The sequence below is a fragment of the Trachemys scripta genome, chromosome 21 (genome assembly GCF_013100865.1).
Source record: "Trachemys scripta elegans isolate TJP31775 chromosome 21, CAS_Tse_1.0, whole genome shotgun sequence".
NCBI classification, from domain to species: domain Eukaryota; kingdom Metazoa; phylum Chordata; order Testudines; family Emydidae; genus Trachemys; species Trachemys scripta.
This window is the reverse complement of record NC_048318.1, coordinates 96782-118708: the sequence shown is the minus strand read 5'-3', so window position 1 is coordinate 118708 and position 21927 is coordinate 96782. Positions and strand designations below refer to the sequence as shown.

General features: G+C 49.9%; 2 non-coding genes across 2 annotated transcripts; both read right to left on the bottom strand.

Moving 5' to 3' along the window:
- Positions 1-7639: 7639 nt before the first annotated feature.
- On the bottom strand, positions 7640-7712 carry TRNAF-GAA. Its single transcript has one exon. It is a non-coding gene; the product is annotated as a tRNA-Phe (tRNA).
- A 13858-nt stretch (positions 7713-21570) lies between these two features.
- TRNAQ-CUG lies at positions 21571-21642 on the bottom strand. The gene has a single exon. It is a non-coding gene; the product is annotated as a tRNA-Gln (tRNA).
- Positions 21643-21927: the final 285 nt, after the last annotated feature.

The following is a 21927-nucleotide window of genomic DNA, read 5'->3' as shown; positions in this document are numbered from 1 at the left end:
CCCCCCCCGCCCTGTCTCTCTCTCTCTTCCACCGGCTTTCGCCCTGGGTGTAACCCGGGCCGCCTGGGAAAGCGGGGAGAAGGGGGGCTCTCTTCGGAGGCTCACCCCATCTCTTCCGACGTCCTTCCTTGGCGGCTCCCGGGGCACTCTGCCGCGGGCTTGAAGCCGAGGCAGCTGGAAGGTGGTCGGGGTCCTGACGGTCCTCCGTCTCTCTCCCGCTATCCGTCGGGTGGCCCGGGGCCGATCTTGGGGGGATTGCCATCCCCGTCGGTCCTCCGCCTCTCGCTGCGTCGCGGGTCCCGCTCCTTCCCTCCCGGGCGGGGGTGCCTCCAGTCCTCGTGGCGGGGCCCCCGCTCCTCCTTTCCTCCCTGCCTGCACATAGCCCCTAGGTACTCCCTGCCTGCACCCTGAATTGCATCCAGCTCACTCTTCGGACCACCAGCTGAAACCACTGAGGCCACGAGGGACACTTTTGAGGTGGAAAAACAGGGCTTTTCAGTCTCCCAGCAAGTCTTGAGGACCAAAGTAGTAACACAGGGTTACCGCTGTCCCGGGGGGGTCAAACCACCATTCTTTCAGTCTGCAGCCAAATTCGCTGACCCATTGCACCACAGAGACACATAGATACAAGTCTGCTGTTACCAAGGCTGCTGCCTAGCAGCCTGTGCATCTGCCTGCCAAAGTGCTAGTGTGGATGCTAGAGGCTGGATGCTGTGGGTGAAGAACCAGCAGAGTGACACAGAGGAAGCGTGCTGGGCCCATAACATAGAGCTTGATTAATCAAAACCCTCTTCTGCCAGCACCGGGCCTCCTTCTTCTTACACTGGGCCTTCAAGCGAGGGGGTGACTGGCACAGCGCCAAGAGTCTAACCTGTGAGGCAGGCGGCGGCTGATGCCCGCGGCCTACTGGGGAGCTCCCAGAAGATATTAAGGGACAGAGACTCCTCAATGCCCTTAGTAACAAGGGGTTGGGGTTCACCGAGGCCAGTAAGGGGTTTCACTATGTCGGCCTTATAATCCTGGGTGTCAGGTCGCTGTGCAGCTTTGATCTAGAGCTCGGATCCCAACAACCGACCAGCAGCCCACAGCCTCCCCCTGGGCCTGCCCCACCTGGTTACTCCTTACAGGCTGACATTACCCCCCTTCCAGCCCCGGATTCGCCCCCTAATCATCCTACTGCCACTCAGAGCCACCGACGTGGAGGTGCTGACGGAGGAAGGGGTGACACTAGGGTGGGGTTCTTCTCTAAAGATGGCTGGCAGAAAGGTGGTGCTCAGCTCTGTCAGCGACCTGCCCCGTTGCCTCGCTGCCAGGGGATACATACATTTCTGTAAGGTGCAGAAAGTGGGTATTTGGCTTCCAAGTTAATGTGAGGAATGTGTGTATTGCAAGGAAACCTTAGTCTTATTTTCACCAAGGAAGCTGGGAGATGTTGGAACACAAAGTACTGCATCTTGGGAACAATCCCCCAGAAATGGCATCTTCCACTTGTCAAATGTTTTCTAGAACCATCAGTAGCAAACAGTTAATACTTGTGTTCGTCTGAGAGTAGAGTGAAGGGGAGTGTTTACTCCAACACGTTCATGAGCGAAACAGACAGAAAGAGGAAAGCCGTCCTGAAAGGGAATGGATCTGTCTGGAGACAAAGCAGACCCTGAGAATGAGCAATGGTGTGAAAAGAAGAGGTTCAAATGTGTGTTACATGTTAGTTAGTGTTTGAGGGCTTATCCCTTCACCCTCCCATTCCCTGGGCCTTCTCGCATGAACAGAGAGCAACAATACCCGAACTCCGAAGGTGCAAACAATTTGATGTTTATTGGGTGGAACTTCCAGCAAGCAATGATTCCCATTTCCTTCCTCAGTGTCCCCCTTCCCAGCTCTGACACCACAGAGTCTTGCCTGTGTCCCTGTTCCCATTTCCCCCCCATTAGAAAAACATGGTTCCAATTTCCCCCCCACTTCCTGATTGAACTCAGACTGTCACAGTAAGAGAAGGCCCTTACACAGGCAAACAGTGATTGTGATTCTTTCTTTTATACCTCGATAACTAGCTAAATGATAAACATCTACCTACATTCTTAAAGTCTAGGCCTTTACAAACAGGCCTGAATATCCATATCCTAACAGCTGCCTCTGGGCTCCGCTTTGCCAGCTGCCTGCCATCTCCCCATTGTTCATGCTGGCAAACTAAAGAGCGTCCCAAGCCAACCCTGTGTGCCCTGCCTTCCCCTGCCAGCGCTTGCATCCTGTGGAGCTGGGACCATTGCAGGGTTTGCTGATTTGTGTTCATGGAAGTAGCCTGTCAGATCCCTGGACATGGATCCGTTTGGTGTCCCAGCGGCTCATCGTCCCACAGGGCGCCCTGGGTGCAAGGACTGTGGGCAGCACGAGGCTTCTTCGGTATATCTCTGGAGTAGCCTCTAACCACCCTCCACCCTGCCTGCACATAGCCCCTAGGTACTCCCTGCCTGCACCCTGAGCTGGCTGAAAGGCTGAAAATTGAAGATGAGATCAGGTTGAGTCTTTCTAACATATGTCCCCAGCTGGAAAAAAAGTGCAAGGAGAAGCAGGCACACCTGTGCCATTAGGAATACTCCTGGTCTGTAAGTTAGTTTATATTTTTATAAACACCTCTAGAAACACACCGCTTGGTGCCGATCCCCTGTTTACAATTCCATTTGGAAACCCATCACTTAGCCAGCTTTTAATCCATTTAATGTGTGCCATGTTCATTTTGTATTGCTCTAGTTTTTTCATCAAATTTTGTGCAGTACCACATAAAACATCTTACAAAAATCTAAGTCTTACATCAACACTAATACCTTTATCAGCCACACTGGACAGGATCTATTTTCCATAAATAATTTTTGATTATTCTAATTTTATTCTCAGTGGTGACTGGCATTAATTATATTACCCTCCTTTAACTTTTATTAATGGAGTTCCTTAGCTTCTCCACTATCTCGCCAGGGATTGATGTGAGACTGATCGGCCTATAGTTACCTTGAACCTTCTATTTACCATTTTCAAATACTGGCACAACGTTAGTTTTCTTCCAGTCTTCTGTAACTTCCTCAATGTTCCAAGGCTTATTGAGAAATCAACATTTACAGCCCAGTGAGGTTCTCTGCCAGCTCTTTTCAAACTCTTGGATTCAAGTTATCTGGACCTGCTGATTTTAAAATTTCTAACTTTAGTTGCTGCTGTTTAACACCCTCCAGAGATACTAGTGGAATGTAAAGAGCAGGATCATATGATACGACTTCACCATCTGGCTTTTCCCCAAATCCGGATACAAAATCAAATGGAGGGGTTATTAGATCCATGCTTAAATCTCTCACCGGAAGGCTTTTATTCTAGCCACCAGATCACTTTTGTGCTCCCTTTCCAATTTCTGTGGACATCAGAACTGGACACAATATTCCAGTCTGTGTCTCACCAGTGCCATACACAACAGTACAATGTAGTCCCCGCTCCTACTCACTGCTCCCGTTTGTACAGCCAAGGTTCACATTAGCCCATTTTGCCACACACGGCACTGGGAGCTCATGTTCAGTTATTTCTTCACTAGGACCCTAAATCCTTTTCTGTCACTGGTGTCCTTCAGTCTCCTTCAGACACCCACGATGCAGCATTCATACATCAGGGAAAGCTTGCACTATATCCAGTACCTCTGGGTGGGACTGAGGACTTTCTAATGGTGATGCATACATCAGGGAAAGGGAGGCAGAGACAGTGAGGTAGAGGATCATTCTCAGCAATCTCCTTAAACATCTGCTCCCTCTGTTAAATCCCCTGGTAACCCGGCTCACAAGAGCATTCCCAGAACAGACGTGAGCAGAGAACTCCCGCATCCTCTTTGTCTCTGCATTTGTGCTGGCCCCAGCCCCTGAAAGGACACTCCCAGAGATCGGATTCATTCCCAGAGCAGTTCACGTCGTCCAGCCAGATCTGCCCATTTCCTTGCCCATAACGAGCAGAGACAGTTGCATTGCTGGCATGTCCACATCCCAGTTGTTTGCAAATGATGTTGGAGTCTGGCAGGTCCCCGAAATCATCACAGACTGTCCCCCAGGTGCCACTGTAATAAATCTCCACTCTCCCGGCGCAGCGACCTGGCCCATTCACCAGTCTGATCCGCCTGCTCCCTGCAGGGATAGAGCCCAGCTCTTAATGTGTATTTTCCTACTGAACAGAGAATGTTTGTGAGATTTGGAAATGAATCACCTGAACAAACGACACCAACGTCCTCAGCAATTCCTGCCTGGCCTGTCTCATCCGTGGAGTTGTCACAGTGAGTCAGACGAGTCTCATTTCCTGCACACTGGGCCCTTCTCAGTGACTCCGCACTGGAGCTGCTCACCACACTGGCATCGCTCACATCCCACTGGTCATCGAGCCCCTTGCCCTGCGTGCTGACCATTACACCATGGCACCTACTAGTCTTTCTTTTTCTGGACCCCTGTGACTGTCAGCTGGCTGGCTTGCATGCTGCACTTATTGCTTCCCACCGGCGGCTTCCTCTCGCAGGACTCTCCTCCTCCAGTGACTATAGTCCTACTCTACCGGATCCGCAGGTCCTGCCCTGAGTCCGCACACACCCCTGCTTTGTCTCTGTTCCCTGCAGGCCTCAAAAATGTCAGGGAAGGCCGCCCCTCCCTTCAGTCAGTGGTCCCATTCATATCAGCCAGCTGCAGCCTCATCTCCCGGAACTTGGCCAGCTGTCACTTGATCCGGTCATACAGTCACACGCTAACTGGCTCCCCTGCCTGGGTGCTCTTGTGGAAATCCCACAGGCGATGCTGCAGGACTTGGCACTGTTGGTTTCTTTAATGTTGCGGTGTTTGCCCGACTGCGGGAACAAAGCCACTAACTCCTCCCTCACCAACTCCCACCAACCCCCTGGTTGCCATAGAACCCTCTGATACTTTCCTGTTCTGCCAACACCGCCAGGCCTCGCCGTCCCGCTCCTTTATCTTGCAAGCTCTGGATGTTCATCTTCCAATATCCTCTGCCGTGGGTCAGGGAATTGCCCACATTGAGCACACGGTGAGAGCTGCGTGATCTGAACAGTCCATTGGCACCACCCTGCACTGGGCTGTCGACGTGCTCTCCTTCACGTAAATCCAGTCAGTGCGACTCCTGGCCTGTCCCCGCAGAAAGGTGTACCCCATCAGCGGCTGGTGTGAGCTCGGGTCAGAGGAATAGGAGGCTACTGCCCTCCCTCCATTGGTTCCACTACAGAGAAACACGTCCTCTAAGCGACCTTGCTACAGACCTGCGCCAGGTAGTGCTCATTGTAAAAACGTTTCCTCTGACGGTCAGGAAAATGGGACCAGTGGACCTCAGGCCGGCTGACACAATTAAAATCCCCCCCAACACCAAACACCATGAGGTCCAGAGGAAGGGAGCCAGTTCCTTCCATTGATCTTTCCTTTCATACCTTAACTGGGGACCATAAACAGTAATATAGCAGTAACGAGTGCCACGTGTTACCAGATTTGCCTGTTACTTTGGTATATGCTCATTTATTTGGGTTACTCTTCGGGGGCGGGGGGGGGGGGTTCCTGTAATTCTATCAATATACTGCTTGTGTCACTTGTGTTTTTATATGGAGCCCTACTTCTCCCTTCTGCAAGTCCCCTCCCAATGGAGCTATCCTGCAGGACCTAGGTTCTCTAGGGCTGGGTTTCTCTAACCCCAGAACTGGATGTACACACCCACACCCACACATACATTAACAGAGCAAGTCTGAACGGACTGGGTCAATCAGCACTGTCGAGCTGACTCCTTATATGTCCTTGGACTCACTGGGCTGTATGAAGCAGCACTTTCAAGCTGCTCCCCCTTATATGCACCTGGGCTCCATGAACTGGGTCAAGCAGCACTTTCAAGCTGTTACCCAGATTCAGCACGTCCCTATCCCCAGTCTCACATCACAATTGTACTGGCAGTAACCTACTTGATGAGCAAACCCCACAGTATTTTGGGCGCTGCAGGGATCGTTAGCTTAGGTAAAAGAAGCGTTGCTCCATAGTAACTGGGGGAAGCTAAAAACACAAAAGAGTAAAGTTCAGCGAGAGAGAGAAGCAACCAGATTTTAACCATAAAAGTTATTTATTGAATAATAGCGATAACTACACAAGGAGGGCTAAACCAACATAACATACATTATTAACGGTTAATACGTAAGGTAGAAAGGAAAACAGAGAGAGAGAGAGAGAAGGGGATCTCACCGCTCCCTGAAGCTTGAACTGGTCGGGGTTCCCAGGTGATGGTGGTAGCTCAGGATCCTGAGGGCAGGACACAGGCAGAGCCCCCAGTACAATCAGTCAGGAGAAGATGGAGTCCCAGTGGAACGATGCATAGTTTGGATCTAAGCATCAGAAAACTGACTGGAGGATGAGTAGGGATTTTGGTAGCGAAAATACAATGGTCCAAGGGAGAACACTAGATTTGTTTATGGGTAAACTGATGACTCAAGGGTTTTCTTTAGGCTAGACAATAGGAGCTGATCACTCCTAGCTATGGATGGTGTTTTCTTCCAGGGAGCTCACAATCCAACTAGACTGCTTCAGTAGTTTGGATATCAATCAAGGATTCCTTACTAGAATTGGTCTGATAACTGCTGAGCTGGGTGTGGGCAGGTGTAGGTTCATTAGCATCTGGAACAGAGATTCCCATGATGCAGTGCTTCCCTGCTTTTCTGGTCCCAGAGTTCAGTGCGGTTCTCTGTTCTCCAATCTGTATGCAAATTGAGATGTCTCCCTGCCCCATCTCTGATGCAGATGAGGCTAAGGGAGTTGTCTCTGCTCTCCATTTTGTATGCTAATGGAGGTGTCTTAATCTTGTCACCCTTGTCAGGAGGGGTCTAGGTATGTCTCCCAGCGCCCTTCATTGCTCTCTGCAAGTCTTTTCTCTGATAGGTTTTGGTTTAAGCAGAGGCTGGGGGGATATTTTTCATGAGTCAGACAGTCTGGATACTGCGCCCTGGTTCCCCAAGAACACAGAGCTGACTGGTATCACACGGAGCACAAAGTCCACCAGTAATTAGCTCCCTAGTCAGAGCTCCACCATCTTCTGTACTCGCACTGCGAATGTGAACAACAAGACTCCAACCCCATCGTTCTTCCCTGGCCTGGAGGACCAGAAAGACAGGTCCTTCCTCCAATGATCCCCTGCCCATCGAGCTACCCTAAAGTCATTAATGTGCATTTCCTGAACCCCCACCATGTCCAAGTCCAGCTTCTCCAAGGCACTGTACATCAAGCCCCTCCTCCAGGCCCCCCGAATCCCTGCCACGTTCCATGTGGCCACTTTTACAGATGCCCCTTTCCCAGTACTGCCCTCACTCACCTGTGCAGAGGAGCTTTCGTCCCCAGTCCCTGTCCCCTCTGACACCATCTCCAAGGGCTGCCCTGCCCCACTCTCTTACTGCCATATTGGCTTGACCAATAAGTCCTGTGGAAGAGACAGCTCCTGTCCCTCATTGTTAAAGGTCAGGTGGGCCAACTAGGGGCAGAAGCCCACGCTCTGTTGTCCTACTGGGGAGCTCAAGATCAGGGACTTGTGTCAGGTAAAGGTGCCACTGCGCTCCCAGAAAACAAGCCACCCCTGCACAAAGAGGGATGAAAAAGGCTACTAAAGCCCAGGATTGACCCAGGGACCTTTAGATTTTCAGTCTAATGCTCTCCCAACTGAGTCACTTCAGCGGCTGTATGGCCTCCTTTGGCCTCCTGCTTCTCTGTCCAGGATGTTTTTGTCAGCTGTAAGGTATAAAGAAGTAAGAAATGTTGGTGTTGTTTAATATGTTCAATTAGTTGTTTTAATAATGTATTTTTAAGGTAATGATAAGTGAATCACTAGCTTTAATAGAATTTAATATGGAGTATATGAACTATGACCTTTGGACTCCATCCTTGTAAGCAAACTTGTTTACAACTTAGACACTGGAGTCCTCTGGCTGAAACTGGACAGAACCAGTTTTTCCTGCCAAAAAGGCGTTATAAGTGCCTGTGTGGGTCTGTCCATTCCAGTGGCAGCATGTGCACGGTCGGGTCTTCCTAACACTCCAGAGCTAGAGAGAAGAGCACCATCTATCCCACAGTGAGGTTGAGGAAGGAGAGGCCTGTCATCACTATCCCCGTCACAGCGAACTGGATCCATTTTACTTGTGGAGGGTCCCTCTTCCCAGAGGGTCTCCCCACCTGCGATGAAGTCCAGCAGTCGTCGGGACTTCCAGTGGTTCTCCTCGAAGGCTCTAAATCAGCTGGAGAGTAGAAGGTCCTGGGCTTCGCTCCTGCATGCTGTTTCCACTGCACCTCAATCATAGGAAAGGTTTCTGTATTGGGGTTTCTTTTATTGTTTTCTAAATGCCAAGGGAGGTTTTGTGGGTCTGAGATTCAAGCTCCTAAAGTCAGTCACTGAATCACTGTATGGTTAAGTTTGTGTTTCTTCCCCCATCCATCCATTTTCCCCAGTTTTCTGAACCTTTGCCCTTAATATATGTACCCTTGTTTGCACCATATTACCTTGTCTCTCTTTATTTTTATTATATCACACAGGGTAAGCTAAATCCACTGGTGACAGACATGGAAGGGAGCCGAGTCTGCTCTTCTAAGAAAAGGGGCTTTCCTTTTCTATCTTTCCCCCTACAATTTTTTCTAGTATTTTCTCTCTGAAGTGTTACCTTACTCCCCTTGGGGTAACACAGCCATGGCACACAAAAAGGACATTGTGAGCGGCCCATGAAAGCAAGACTCGCTTTTGCCTGCCTTGTTCAGCCATGTTAATATCATCCTGTCAAAACTGTGATGTTAACAGGATGCCCCTGCCCTGTGCACACAGCAAGCTGAAAGCAGCGTTCTCAGGACTGAGGGCTAGTCGGGCACTGGAAGAGACGACACATTCAGCCATCTCGGAGAGACCTCGGGGGAGGACGTGGAATATGAAACTGGCTCTAAAGGAGCCTGGAGACCCGGGGCTTAAAGGATCACAAAGGTGAGGGTGAGTGAGCAACGTTCAGCACGGCTGGGCCTGGGGGATGACATGGCAGCCTCATACCCTGACAGCGCAACATCCTCCCTCTAGTGCCCGACATGTGGGTCACCTTATCTTCACTTGTGTTCTGTGGTGGAGCTTTTCTGCTCTTCTAACAGGAGGAGTAGAGGGGGTGGGTGTGTTTGGAACGAGTAGTTGTGGCTACTTCCATAAGGGTTTGGGTTTGTTCTAAGGTAGACATTTCTTGTGAACAAATACAGCTGAGCTGTGTTCCTGTCAGTCACATTGCTAGCCTGGAGATCCTGAGTGACTGGGCACCACATTGAGTATGAAACTGGAGAACAATCCTCCCTTTCTTTAGAGGACCAGAGCTCTCTGTGCAGGTGTGGGTGTTGCAGGCTGAGGGAGTGGAGAGACCTGGGGGGCTGACGGAACCCTTACAAGTGATGAGCATTTTAGGCCCTGGGGAGTCTGGAGGAGAATAGAGAAGAAGGATCCAATGAGCAGCAGCCGGGTGGCACGTGTCTGTCTGTCTGTCGATCTTCCATGCACCAGTTTCGGCCTAGCTTACAAGTGTTGTCACTTTCTCTTTTCAGTTCCTAATGCCATTGGGTAGCTGAGAGAATGGCCAGCCTGTGGCAGAGACCAAAAGAAGGAACAGCCACCCTGAACCCATCCCTGGGGACGGAAACCAGACAGTGAGCTGCAGAAATTTGCTTATGTTAAGTATTGCAAGAGGGCTGCAAAGACTCTTGTCTGTGGAGAGAATTGGTTATGTTAGCCTGGGGGGTCCCTGAGGAAAGGCCTCTGCATCTAACTGGGGCTGGCAAGCTTGGGGGGCCCTTTGTGCCCTCTCAAGGAGATGTCAGTTGCCCGTGGTTGCTGTTGCCCGGGGACCCTGCTGGCAGCCAGCCCCCCCCGGCCAGCCCCCCGCCCCAGGCAGCTTTTACGGGCTGTGAGCAGTCGAAGGGCGGCAACCAGGAGCTGAGAAGCAGTCACAGCTCCAAGCAGCAGGAGGACAAGATGGGGCAGCGCTGCGGCTGCCTGCAACATGGCACCAGCTAGTGCAGCAGCCACCCCTCCCGGCTCTGGCTTCTGGCCTGGGCAGGGGGCGGGGCTTCAGAGGGGAGGAAGTGGGGCTGATATTTCACTGAGGAGCTGCATGGGGTGGGGCCACAGAGAGTGGCAGGGACTCATAGCGAGAGGGGGGCACAGCTGCCACAATCTTCTGTCTACTTCACCCCAGTTCCCCCCACTGGGAAGAGGGTGGTGCTGCCCCCGCTGGCCACAGCTTGTCACTACTCCTTTTTGGGAAACACTCTTTATGTATTACCCCGACTGGCCACCAGGTGTCACTGCTGCTCCAGGGCAGATGCACTTTGTGCCTTACCCCAACTGGCCACAAGGTGTGTCTGCTGCTCCAGAGCGGATGCACTCTGTGCCTTACCCCGACTGGCCACAAGGTGTCACTGCTGCTCCAGGGCAGACGCGCTCTGTGCCCAAAATACCCCGCATCCACCATTTCTTCCAGTACTGCATCCCTATGGCAGTACCCTGGGAAATTTCCACTAGGAAAAATTCCAGTAATAAATCATAGAAATGTAGAAATGGAAGGGACCTTGAAAGGTCATTGAGTCCACTCCCCTGCCTTCACAGTAGGACCAAGTACTGTCCCTGACAGATTATTTTGTCCCAGATCCCTAAATGGCCCCTCAAGGATTGAACTCACAAGCCTGGGCTATCCTTCCCTGCCTTAATTCTGTGTATTTGTTAATTGGTGGGAGTGGCCTGGTGGCTGCCAGCACTCATGACTACGGGTAACAGTACATGCATGTCCTTGAAGTGTTTTCAGCATCAGGGCAAGAACATAAGAACGGCCAGACTGAGTCAGACCAAAGGTCCATCTAGCCCAGTATCCTGTCTACCAACAGTGGACAATGCCAGGTGCCCTAGAGGGAGTGAACCTAACAGGCAATGATCAAGTGATCTCTCTCCTGCCATCCATCTCCCCCCTCTGACAAACAGAGGCTAGGGACACCATTCCTTATCCATCCTGGCTAATAGCCAATAATGGACTTAACCTCCATGAATTTATCTAGTCCTCTTTTAAACTCTGTTATAGTTCTAGCCTCCACAACCTCCTCAGGCAAGGAGTTCCACAGGTTGACTGTGCGCTATGTGAAGAAGGACTTCCTTTTATTTGTTTTAAACCTGCTGCCCATTAATTTCATTTGGTGGCCCATAGTTCTTATATTATGGGAACAAGTAAATAACCTTTCCTTATTCACTTTCTCCACGCCACTCAAGGTTTTATATACCTCTATCATATCCCCCCCTTAGTCTCCTCCTTTCCAAGCTGAAAAGTCCAAGCCTCTTTAATCTCTCCTCATATGGGACCCGGTCCAAACCTCAAATCATTTTAGTTGCCCTTCTCTGAACCTTTTCTAAAGCCAGCATATCTTTTTTGAGATGAGGAGACCACATCTGTACGCAGTATTCAAGATGTGGGCATCCCATGGATTTATATAAGGGCAATAAGATATTCTCCGACTTATTCTCTATCCCTTTTTTAATGATTCCTAACATCCTGTTTGCTTTTCTGACTGCCGCTGCACACTGCATGGATATCTTCAGAGGACTATCCACGATGACTCCAAGAGACCAAGAGTGGTGGCAACAATGATCTCTACGGTCCCAGTTCATATTAATAATGTCACAGCAGCCTACAGAGAAGTAGGAGGGAGGCATCTTCAAGCCAGCGTGTCTCGTCCGTTTCTCCCTTGCAGCTTGGGTGGAAGCGGGAAGGGAGCAAAATGTACTTGGCTGAAGGTTTTGTGCTCGGCCTTGAGGATTAAGCCCGAGCCCACAGCATGGCTCGGTCGGGGTTGTCCTGAGCTTTGTGGGGGGAGAGCTCAGCTGTGGGACTTAAAATCCAATAAGGATCCTCTGTGTAGGTTTGAATCCTGCTCACAGCGAAGCCTGTGTTTTAGCCAGTCTCTAATCCGGGCAATACCTCTGTACAACCCCCTGAGACACTCTCAATTCTCTCCCCACCCCAAGTAAATCCTGTTCTGCTCCTTTCATAGAGATGCCTGGGACACCACCTTACCCTGTGTCCCTGAGCTGTCAGGCACACTCAGCACCTGAAGCCTCTGCCACTCACCTAGCGCCCCATAGATCAGCCATAGCTTTGGCTGCTGCTCCTCTCTCTAGAGTGTGAAAGGAGCCAAATCAGTGACTCCACGGGTGCTACGGGGCTGCAGCACCAACAGAAAAAAAACATAGGTGCTCAGCAGCCCGTTCCGCCCCACACCTCCCACCTGCTAGCAGACCTGGCCGATAAGCTCCTCCTCTTCTCCTTCAGCACCTCCTGCCTGCCAATGATCGGGTGTGCTGGAGGAGTGGGGTGGGGAGAGAAAGAAATGGGGCTGGCTGGGAAGAGACTGGATGGGGTGGGGGTTTGGGGGCACAGCCTGAGGTGGAGCAGGGGTCAAGCAACCCCCGGGAACTCTCAAAGTCGGCGCCTCTGAGTGCAGATGCCTTCCCTGAGTCTGAGCTACCAGGATCCCTGCCGCAGAGCAGGCGCCACAAGTCTCAGCCTCCCTGTCCCACACGTGGCTCTGGGCACCACCAGGAATTGTTTGGCTCCTGGCACACAAGGCAACTTAAAAGAAAGCTGAGTCCCTGGACAGCAGCTCAAACCCTGGCCCTGCCCATTAAGATCCTGATGCTCTACAGACTGAGCTAGCTGGGCTTGCTAAGAGCCTCCACCCCCCCTCTTCTTCTCCACGGCCACTGCCAATTCCTCCTCCTCTTCCTCCCTCCTGCGCCTCGGGGTCACTAAATCTCCACACCTAGACAGCCGCCCCCCCCGCTGCACCCCAATCCCCCATGCCTGAGCCTCCCTGCCAAAGTCCTGCTCCTGGCTCCGGAGAATTAAGTCTCATGTCTCGCTGGGAACTCCACTTCTTGTGCACAGAGTGTATCAGCCCCCCCTCAGTAGATGACCCAAGAAACACAGTATCCACCTTTCCCAAAGAAGTGCTTGGAGGGGCTTCTGACCATGTGGCCTAATGGATAAGGCGTCCGAATTCAGCTCAGTCCATTGAGGGTTTGAGTCCCTTCGTCATTGTGTTTGTGCAGTCTTCCCTTTGTGCTGAAAGTCCTGCTCCCTTCAGGGCTGGAACGTCTTCTTGGTCACTCAGGCCAATGTTCTGGCTTCAGCTAGAGCCCCAGGAAGGAGTTGGGCATTGGGCATTACAAAGGCTGGGGCATGAGCCCTAGGTGCTTCCAGTCTAGCCTTTGCCATTCCTGACTTGCCAAAGAAAATGGGCGGCTGGCCGGGCAAGTGTGTGGAGCAGTTTCCCTCTTCCAAATGTGCGCCTGTCCCTGTGCTTGAGGGGGCTTGCTAAATAGCGCCTTTGGAGCCTGAGTGTTTCTCTGCTTCTCGCCAGCTGGGGAAAAGCCTCTTAGGGTAAAATCTCCTGCCCCACTGCCAAAGTGAGCACCATGAGTGGGAACAGTGAGAGGCCCCACTAGGGGGCCTGGCCCTGCTTTCCTACCAGCTTCTGATGATGGCCACAGAGCATCAGCAGCAGCCCCGCATGCTGGCCTGCGGGTGGCCTTCAGTGGGTGTTTGGCATGGCAGGGATCAGTCTGGCTGGGTGTCTTGTTGCCTGTCTGCTGGCCACACATAGGCATGGTCCTCCCCTCATCTTGCCTCACCCTCAGTTTCTCTGTGGTTTATAAACCTTCCCTTGGAGCTGTCAGCACCAGCTGCCTCTGCTTTAGGTGCGCAGAGGAGGAAAGGTGCGCTGGGCTCCAGCCTGGGACTCTTCCTCCCTCTTGCCTAGCCCTGACTATTAAACCTGGCCCTGGCACTCCTTTCTTCAAGCGCTATGTGGGCAAGAGGAAAAGTGTGGTAGAAAGCACAAGGGCCAAACTTGTGGGCATCAGGTGAAGCAGCAAGAATCCCAACCACCCAGTCAAACCACAGGACTGGAGGCAGCCATAGCCACTTCTAGACCCCAATCCATTGTGGCCATCCCAACCAAAGACCTGGCTCCAGTGGGGAGGAGTCACCCAGCAGGAGGGGAAAGACTCACTCTTATACAGCTGGAGATAGGAAAGCACTTTGAGCACCAGGTTTTTACCACAAGGCCCCATTGAGATTTGAACTCAGACTGCAGGATTCAGAGTTCTGACTGTTACACCAGCTTGTGCTATTTTTTCTGGACATCGGGGCTGGCTCGTGTAAGGTACTGTTGGCCCTTTACTAAAACTTAGTGGGGTTTTTGGTTGGCTAGTTCCCAGTACCAATAGAAGGGGGAAGGGCCAATGGGAAATCAGAACCCTGAGACTGACAGTCCCCAGGGCCAATGGTCACCAACTGGTAGGGAACAAGTGAGAATTCGTGGATGGAGAAAAATTCCTGGTGAAAATTGGCAAAGCTGTGGAGATTTTGAAAAGTTCCAGTGAATTTACACATGAAGATACAAACAGAGAGACAAACACAGAGAGAAAGAAAATCACACATTGTACAGGCCCACACAGACATAAACAAAAACCAGACACACACACACACACAGAAATAAACCCACACCGAGCCATATACACATAAGGGAAAGCCACACAAAACATAGAAAGAACAAATCCACACCAAAAAATACAGCAAAAGCACACAAGAAAGCACAAAAATCACATACCAAAAGAATACTAAGGAGTGCCACCGGACTCCTTGTTGTTTTTAAGCAAAAAACGATATTCATGCAAAAATCATACACACACGCACACAAAACTCAGCAAGGCATCCACAAAAATCACACAGGACCCAAATGCACATCAGCACGACAGACAAAAACACACCAACATACAGAAAGCCAGGCAGGGTTTGAGTCTCACAGTGAAGAGGGTGTGCACAAAGGTGGTTTGCGGAGCAAAGATTGAGGGGGAGTCGGGGGTGAAGAATCACAGGATGGGCAGTGCTCTGGGCTTGGCTTGATCCCTCCTGACACAGGCCCTGATGGAGAGCAGAGCCTGGTAGATCTGTGGAATCTGCCCTGCTCTCTGTAAAGCAAGGGGACCTCAGTGTCTTCTGAGCTGTAATTGTATTTTCTGCAGGACAAAATGATTGGCAGAAACCATGTGCTTAAAGAAAACTGGTGCTCTAGGTAAGATTTGAACTCACAACCTCAGCATTGCTCCACACAACACTGCGCTATAAGTACTGTGCACTAACCCATTGCACCACTGGGGCCCATACTTAGTGATGTGTCTCCTTGTTTCATGGATGGATTCGGGGGGGGCGGTGCGTTAGCTAAAACAAATCCATATTAAAGGCTGCAGGATGGCAGCAGCAGAGGTGGGGAGCCTCCTTCCGTGTGATAGAGCTGGGTCCACCCTTCCGCTGCTGAGGGGAAGGTTGGTGCTTTGAGCCCACCCGGTGCTGGAATGTCTCCTGAGTGAGATTAACGAGACTCTTAAGAGAAGAGAAGTCTTTTCTATTCCTGCCGAGCTCCATTGGTCTCCTGTGGCCCTTTCGGCTCTCTGCTCCCCTGCTGGGGAGATGCAGAGTCAAGCCCCCATTTGGGTGAGTCACCGAGTGTGTGGGGTAGGGTTGGATTGGGCTCAAGGCAGGGCCAGCTCCAGGATTTTTGCCACCCCAAGCAGGAAAAAAAAAAAAAAAGCCGTGATCGCGATCGCTGCCGCTTCATTCTTTGGCAGCAATTCGGTGGCACGTCCTTCCCTCAGAGAGGGAGTGAAGGACTTGCCACCGAATTGCCGCCGAAGAGCTGGTCATGCTGCCCCTCTCCGTTGGCCGCCCCAAGCACCTGCTTGCTGTGCTGGTGCCTGGAGCCGGCCCTGGCTCAAGGAGAAAAGGTTGTGTGTGACAGTGTGTGGGGAAGAGGGTGTTTCTTAGGATAGAAATGATGGAAAACACAGGGGTAGTGACAGTGAAGCCCCATGTCTGAGTATTATGACCCTGTGTGGCGCTGCCGTTCACCTTCCCCTCCTATGGTCTCATCTTTCATTGAATCCAGCATTTTTTCACCGATCATCATCCCAGAGGTGACTGGAGGGCTTTTCCCATCCCTCTAATAGCTACATTGACAGAACAGTTCTTCCTTTTTATAACCAGGGCTTAGGTCAGCTTAACTATATTGGTTTGCGGGGGTGGATTTTTCACACCCGGAGAGACGTCACTATGCCAGTTAAGTGCCCAGCGTACACCAGTCCTTACATCCCTCTTGGTATTTCAATGCAGGCACTGACCTGTGCGAGGAAAACATCAATTCACAAACACAGAGACTGAATTCCCCACATTTAATCTCTCTGCACTTTCCAGAAAGTCACAAAATTCAATTCATTCTTGCTAGGACAGAGAAAAAAAAATTGACACTAAGTTTTTGGCTTGGTTAAATAAAATTCAGTGTTTAATTAATCTAGTAAAAATATGTTCTGATTCTTCTAAATAACAGCATAACCTGAAAACAGAGACAAATCTTGTCAGTGATGACTAATTTCGCAAATGATCTTCCCATTATTAATTTCCACACCGCCGCCATTGGAGGTCTGGGCACCTCCAGTGTCACGGCTCTGCATTCACCTTTCCCTCGGCCATTCCCAAATGTGGAACACTGGGCAGTTCAGAATGTGACTAGTGACCCCGGCTCCTTCCTGCACCTGCTCTACATTGCTCCACAGCAGCTTCTCCACCGGCAGAGTCACCCCAGCACTGCCCAGGGTTAAGCAGGGGCCCCTGGCAAGGACAGAGGGTGCAGCTAACAGCCCGGTGTGCCTGGCAGTGAGGCAGGGGCAGCCCAAGGCTAGAAGCTGTGAGTCAGCTGTAAAGAAGCAACAACCCCCCATCCCCACAAGTCCAGAGATTGAATTCCCCAACTTTAACATCATGACACCCAGTAGAAAGCCACACGTGTCAGTTGTTTTTTCACAGGGAGATGCAAAAATCAGGTGACATTATCTGATAAAAATATGACCATATAGATCATTATTGCACCCACTGTTATATATTTGTAACAAATCTGGTACAAAATGTGGCATGTAAGATTTCTATGAAAAGATTAAGAGTACTTGTGGCACCTTAGACACTAACAAATTTATTTCAGCATAAGCTTTCATGGGCTACAGCTCACTTCTTCAGATGCATAGAGTGGAACACACAGACAGAAGATATTGATACATACAGAGAACATGGAAAGGTGGAAGTACACATACCGATTGTAAGAAGCCAATCAATTGAGATGAGCTATAAGTAGCAGCAGAAGAAAAAACTTTGAAGTGATAATCGAGATGACCCATAGAAGGTGTGAGGAGAACTTAACATGGGGGAAAAAAATTCAATTAGTGTAATGATCCAACCATTCCCAGTCTCTGTTTAGGCCTAAGTTTATGATTTGACGAATATGATTAAGCTATTTGTATGCATGTATCATGTTTGTATTTGAAGTTTTGAGCATTGGCTCCATACCTGTATTTCAAATATGTTTGCTCCTGAGATAACACCCACAAGTTAGTTAGCCAGTGAGTGGCCCATCAGAAGGACACAACTCACAATGGACCATGGGAGATGCCCATCTACACTGAACGGACTTTTCTGTGAACGTTCCATCTGAAGTATCCTGCAAAGTATCCATCCTGCAATGACTGAGAAAAATCAGGCATGGACGGGGACTTGCCCATGTGACTCCAAGCTCCCATCTTTCACCTGTGATTTTCCACTAGCTGTGCTGAGGACTTTGAAACAATGGGTTTCCCTCCACATGGCAGAAGATATAAGAGGCCCCGGAAACATCTCCACTGTGCCTCTATCCTGCTCCAGCCTCTTTCCTGCTCAGACCTCTGGACTATGGACTTATACTAATGGGAGCATCTATCCAAGGGACTGAGGACCTTCCAGTGATTTGGAAGCACCCAGAGATTTATCAGGCCAGCNACCTCTGGACTATGGACTTATACTAATGGGATCATCTAACCAAGGGACTGAGGACCTTCCAGTGATTTGGAAGCACCCGAAGACTTATCAAGCCAGCAGTTTCTTCCATCACTGCTATAAGCTTGAACCAAGAACTTTGCAATTGTTTTTGATTCCTTTAATCAATTTTAATTCTCACCTTTCTTTCTCTATTTTTATAAATAAATGTTTAGAATTTAGATAGTAAAGGATTGGCTTCAACGTGATTTTTGGGAAATATCTAAGTTATATATTGACCTGGGTGGAGGGCTGGTCCTGTGGGATCAGAAGAACCTCTTATTTGAAGAGACTGGTTTTAAAGAACCATTCATTTCTAAGTCTAGTGTTTTCGATGGTAATACAAGGACTGGAATGCCCAAGGAAACTGCTTTTATGATTTCTTGTTAGCTGGTGTGGTGAAGCAGAAGTTTACTTTTGTTGCTGGTTTGGTATGTCCTATGAGGGATTAGGCACCAGTCTTGGGGTGTATCTGCCCTATTTCTTAGGGGTTTGTCCTGAATTTGTCTCTCTCAGCTGTGGCCCACTGAGGCCTGGTTACAGGCACTAAGCTCGCTTCCCTGTGCAGTGATCTGAGAAGATTGCCAGTGGAAGGACAGATGGTGGTGGACACACAGACACATGGCTAGGGCACCTGATGAGGGAGAACTTCCTTATCTCTATCTGAGGCAGGTTGAAGGGGAAAGGATGGACATTGCTCATCTAATCGTAACCACATTGAGATGCTGAACGGACTAGAGCGAGGGTTTGTTACTAGCAGTAATCCAGCCCAATGGGCAGGAGTTAAATATAAAGAAAAGGGTCATGTGGAGAACAGGGTTTGCTCTCAGAGCCTTGGGGAGAAAAGAAATCTGCCACTTTCTCCCTGTGAACTCAATTTGCTTTTCTTGTTCCTTTCCCTTATAGTGAATATACAGAGAATGGAAGTGGTTAAACTTCTCCCAAGGGAATGAATCACTTGGCTTTGTTTCCTCTCACCAACTCCAGTGCAGACAGGAGGGACATGAATTGTTTTAAATGAGTCATGGACAGTGGATATTTTCATGGATTTCTTTCTAAGCATTTAGCTCAGGGGTCAGCGTCACAGCCCGGTTAGTACTGAGGGAGCAGTATTAATTAAAGGGCAAAACACTTCCTTAATGCAGAGTTAAGATTGTCTGGTGCAATATCAGCCCCTTGCAGAACCTCTACATCTGCAAAACTCAAACTTCTGAAAAGCAGGAGATGCAGCTACAGTTGCCTGCTCCACCTTCATCCTGTCTTCTTTCAGCAATGTCCCCTTAACACCCTGCTGGCTGAAATCTACAAGCTGTTCACTACCTTTTAGCTCTCCAACCAGACCTCCAACCCTGTCTTGGCCTGACGAGGCCCAACCCTTGGGCAAACCAGACTGGGGTAAGGATTGGGCATGGTCATGACAGTGACTGCAGAGTAAGACCCCTGACCCCTACTCAGATCAGCCCCACCTCACTGATTTCTCCTCACACGCACACACTGCTCCCCCTCCCTGAATTCCTGAAAGCCTGGGTAGGGAGCTTATTTTCCCTTGTGATGATCTGAGCTCTCCCTCCCCACCCGGACACAGCTGGAGCTAAGAAAGATCCCCCTCCATTGCTGCCCTTTGGGAAACACAGTGTTAATTTAGAGAAATCTGAGAAGGCTCAGCTGGGGAGTGGCTGATCTCCGCTCACATTCTCCACAGCTCCAGCCCCTGTTGCTTATTGAAAGAAATGACTCAATATCCCAGTTACATGTTTTATTAACATGAACAAATAAAACCAAGAACACACATCACTAAGGCTAAATGACTACAAATACTACTCAGGTAACGAAGGGTTAAACAATACAGTGATAAAGTTCAGGGCAAATGAGTAAATCGATGAGTTAACAAGGATATTGTGTTGGAATCAAGTCGTCAATTTAGTCAAACCATCAGATGAATACAGCAGAAAATCAACCCTTATAAATCCTAAAACAGCAACCCAAGGAGGCAGGTGCATATTTAGTGATGCCGAAACCCCAATCAGAGATTTTCACCCAGGCAGTGCATCCCAGATTTAGCCAGCTGAATATTTCAATACCGAAACCAAATTACTGCTTACATTTAGCCAACAACCTCAAAGAGAATTAGTTTTCTCTTTAGATTTCACTATTGCGTCGCTAATACTTCTCACCCTCTCGCCCCAAAACACAGACAGACCTTACAGAGACAGCAGTAAAAGAAGTTCAAACAGCTCTCGCTGAACAATGTACATCTGACAGCTCAATTCCTTGGAATGCTTCCATAGGGAAAGGAGCGTGCCTGCAGTCATTTCATAGGTCCTTCCTTTACAGAGAGCAGGGCAGATTCCACAGATCTACCAGGCTCTGCTCTCCACCAGCAGCCTGTGTCAGGAGGGGTCAAGCAGAGCCCAGAGCACTGCCCATCCTGTGATTCTTCACCCCCCAACTCCCCCTCAATCTTTGCTCCCCAAACCACCTTTGTGCACACCCTCTTCGCTGTGAGACTCAAACCGTGCCTCGCTTTCTGTATGTTGGTGTGGTTTTTGTCTATCGTGTTGATGTGCATGTGGGTCCTGTGTGATTTTTGTGGATGCCTTGCACAGTTTTGTGTGCATGTGTGTATGATTTTTGCATGAATATTGTTTTTTGCTTAGTATTCCTTTGGTATGTGGTTTTTGTGCTTTCTTGTTGTGTGCTTTTGCTGTATTTTTTTGGTGTGCATTTCTTCTTTCTATGTTTTGTGTGGCATTCCCTTATGTGTATATGGCTCTGTGTGGGTCTGTGTGTGTGTGGTTTTTGTTTATATCTGTGTGGGCCTGTGTGATTTTTTTTTTCTCTGTGTGTTTGTCTCTCTGTTTGTCTCTTCATGTGTAAATTCACTGGGTGTTTCTCTGCTTCTTGCCAGCTGGGGAAAAGCCTCTTGGGGTAAAATCTCTTGCCCCACTGCCACAGTGAGCACTGTGAGTGGGAACGGTAAGAGGCCACACCAGGGGGGCTGGGCCTGCTTTCCTACCATCTCCTGATGCTGGCGACAGAGCATTAGCAGCCGCCCTGCATGTTGGTCTGCGGATGGCCTTCAGTGGGTATTTGGCATGCCAGGGAGCAGCCCGGCCCAGTGTCTTGTTGCCTGTCTGCTGGCCACACATAGGCATGGTCCTCCCCTCATCTTGCCTTGCCCTCAGTTGCTCTGTGGTTTATAAACCTTCCCTTGGAGCTGTCAGCACCAGCTGCCTCTGCTCTAGGTGCCCAGAGGAGGAAAGGTGTGCTGGGCTCCAGCCTGGGACTCTTCCTCCCTCCTACCTATCCCTGACTATGAAGCCTGGCCCTGGCACTCCTTCCTTCAAGCGCCATATGGGCAAGAGGAAAAGTGTGGTAGAAAGCACAAGGGCCAAACTTGTGGGAATCAGGTGAAGCAGCGAGAATCCCAATCACCACCAGCCATAGCCACTTCTAGACCCCATCCCAACCAAAGACCTGGCTCCAATGAGTGTGAGTCACCCAGCAGGAGGGAAACAACTTGCTTTTGTGCAGCCAGAAACAGGAAAAGTGAGAACTTTGAGCTCCAGGGATTTACCACAAGGTCCCACTGAGATTTGAACTCAGATCGCAGGATTCAGAGTCCTGAGTGCTGACCATTACACCATGGGACCAACTTGTACTGCCTTTTCTGGACATTGGTGACTCTCATGGGGCTGGCTTGTGTAAGGGGACTGTTGGCCCTTTACTAAAACTTAGTGGGGTTTTTTGGTTGGGTAGATCCCAGTACCAATAGAAGGGGGAAGGGTCAATGGGAAATCAGGACCCTGAGACTGACAGTCCCCAGGGGCAAAGGTCGATGTGACGAACTGGGACTGTTCTTAATGTGGTCTTTGAATGCTGAGTGGGGAGTGTTGGCTGGGAAGGCAGGGGAGTATGGCTAGGATGGTCTGCATTGG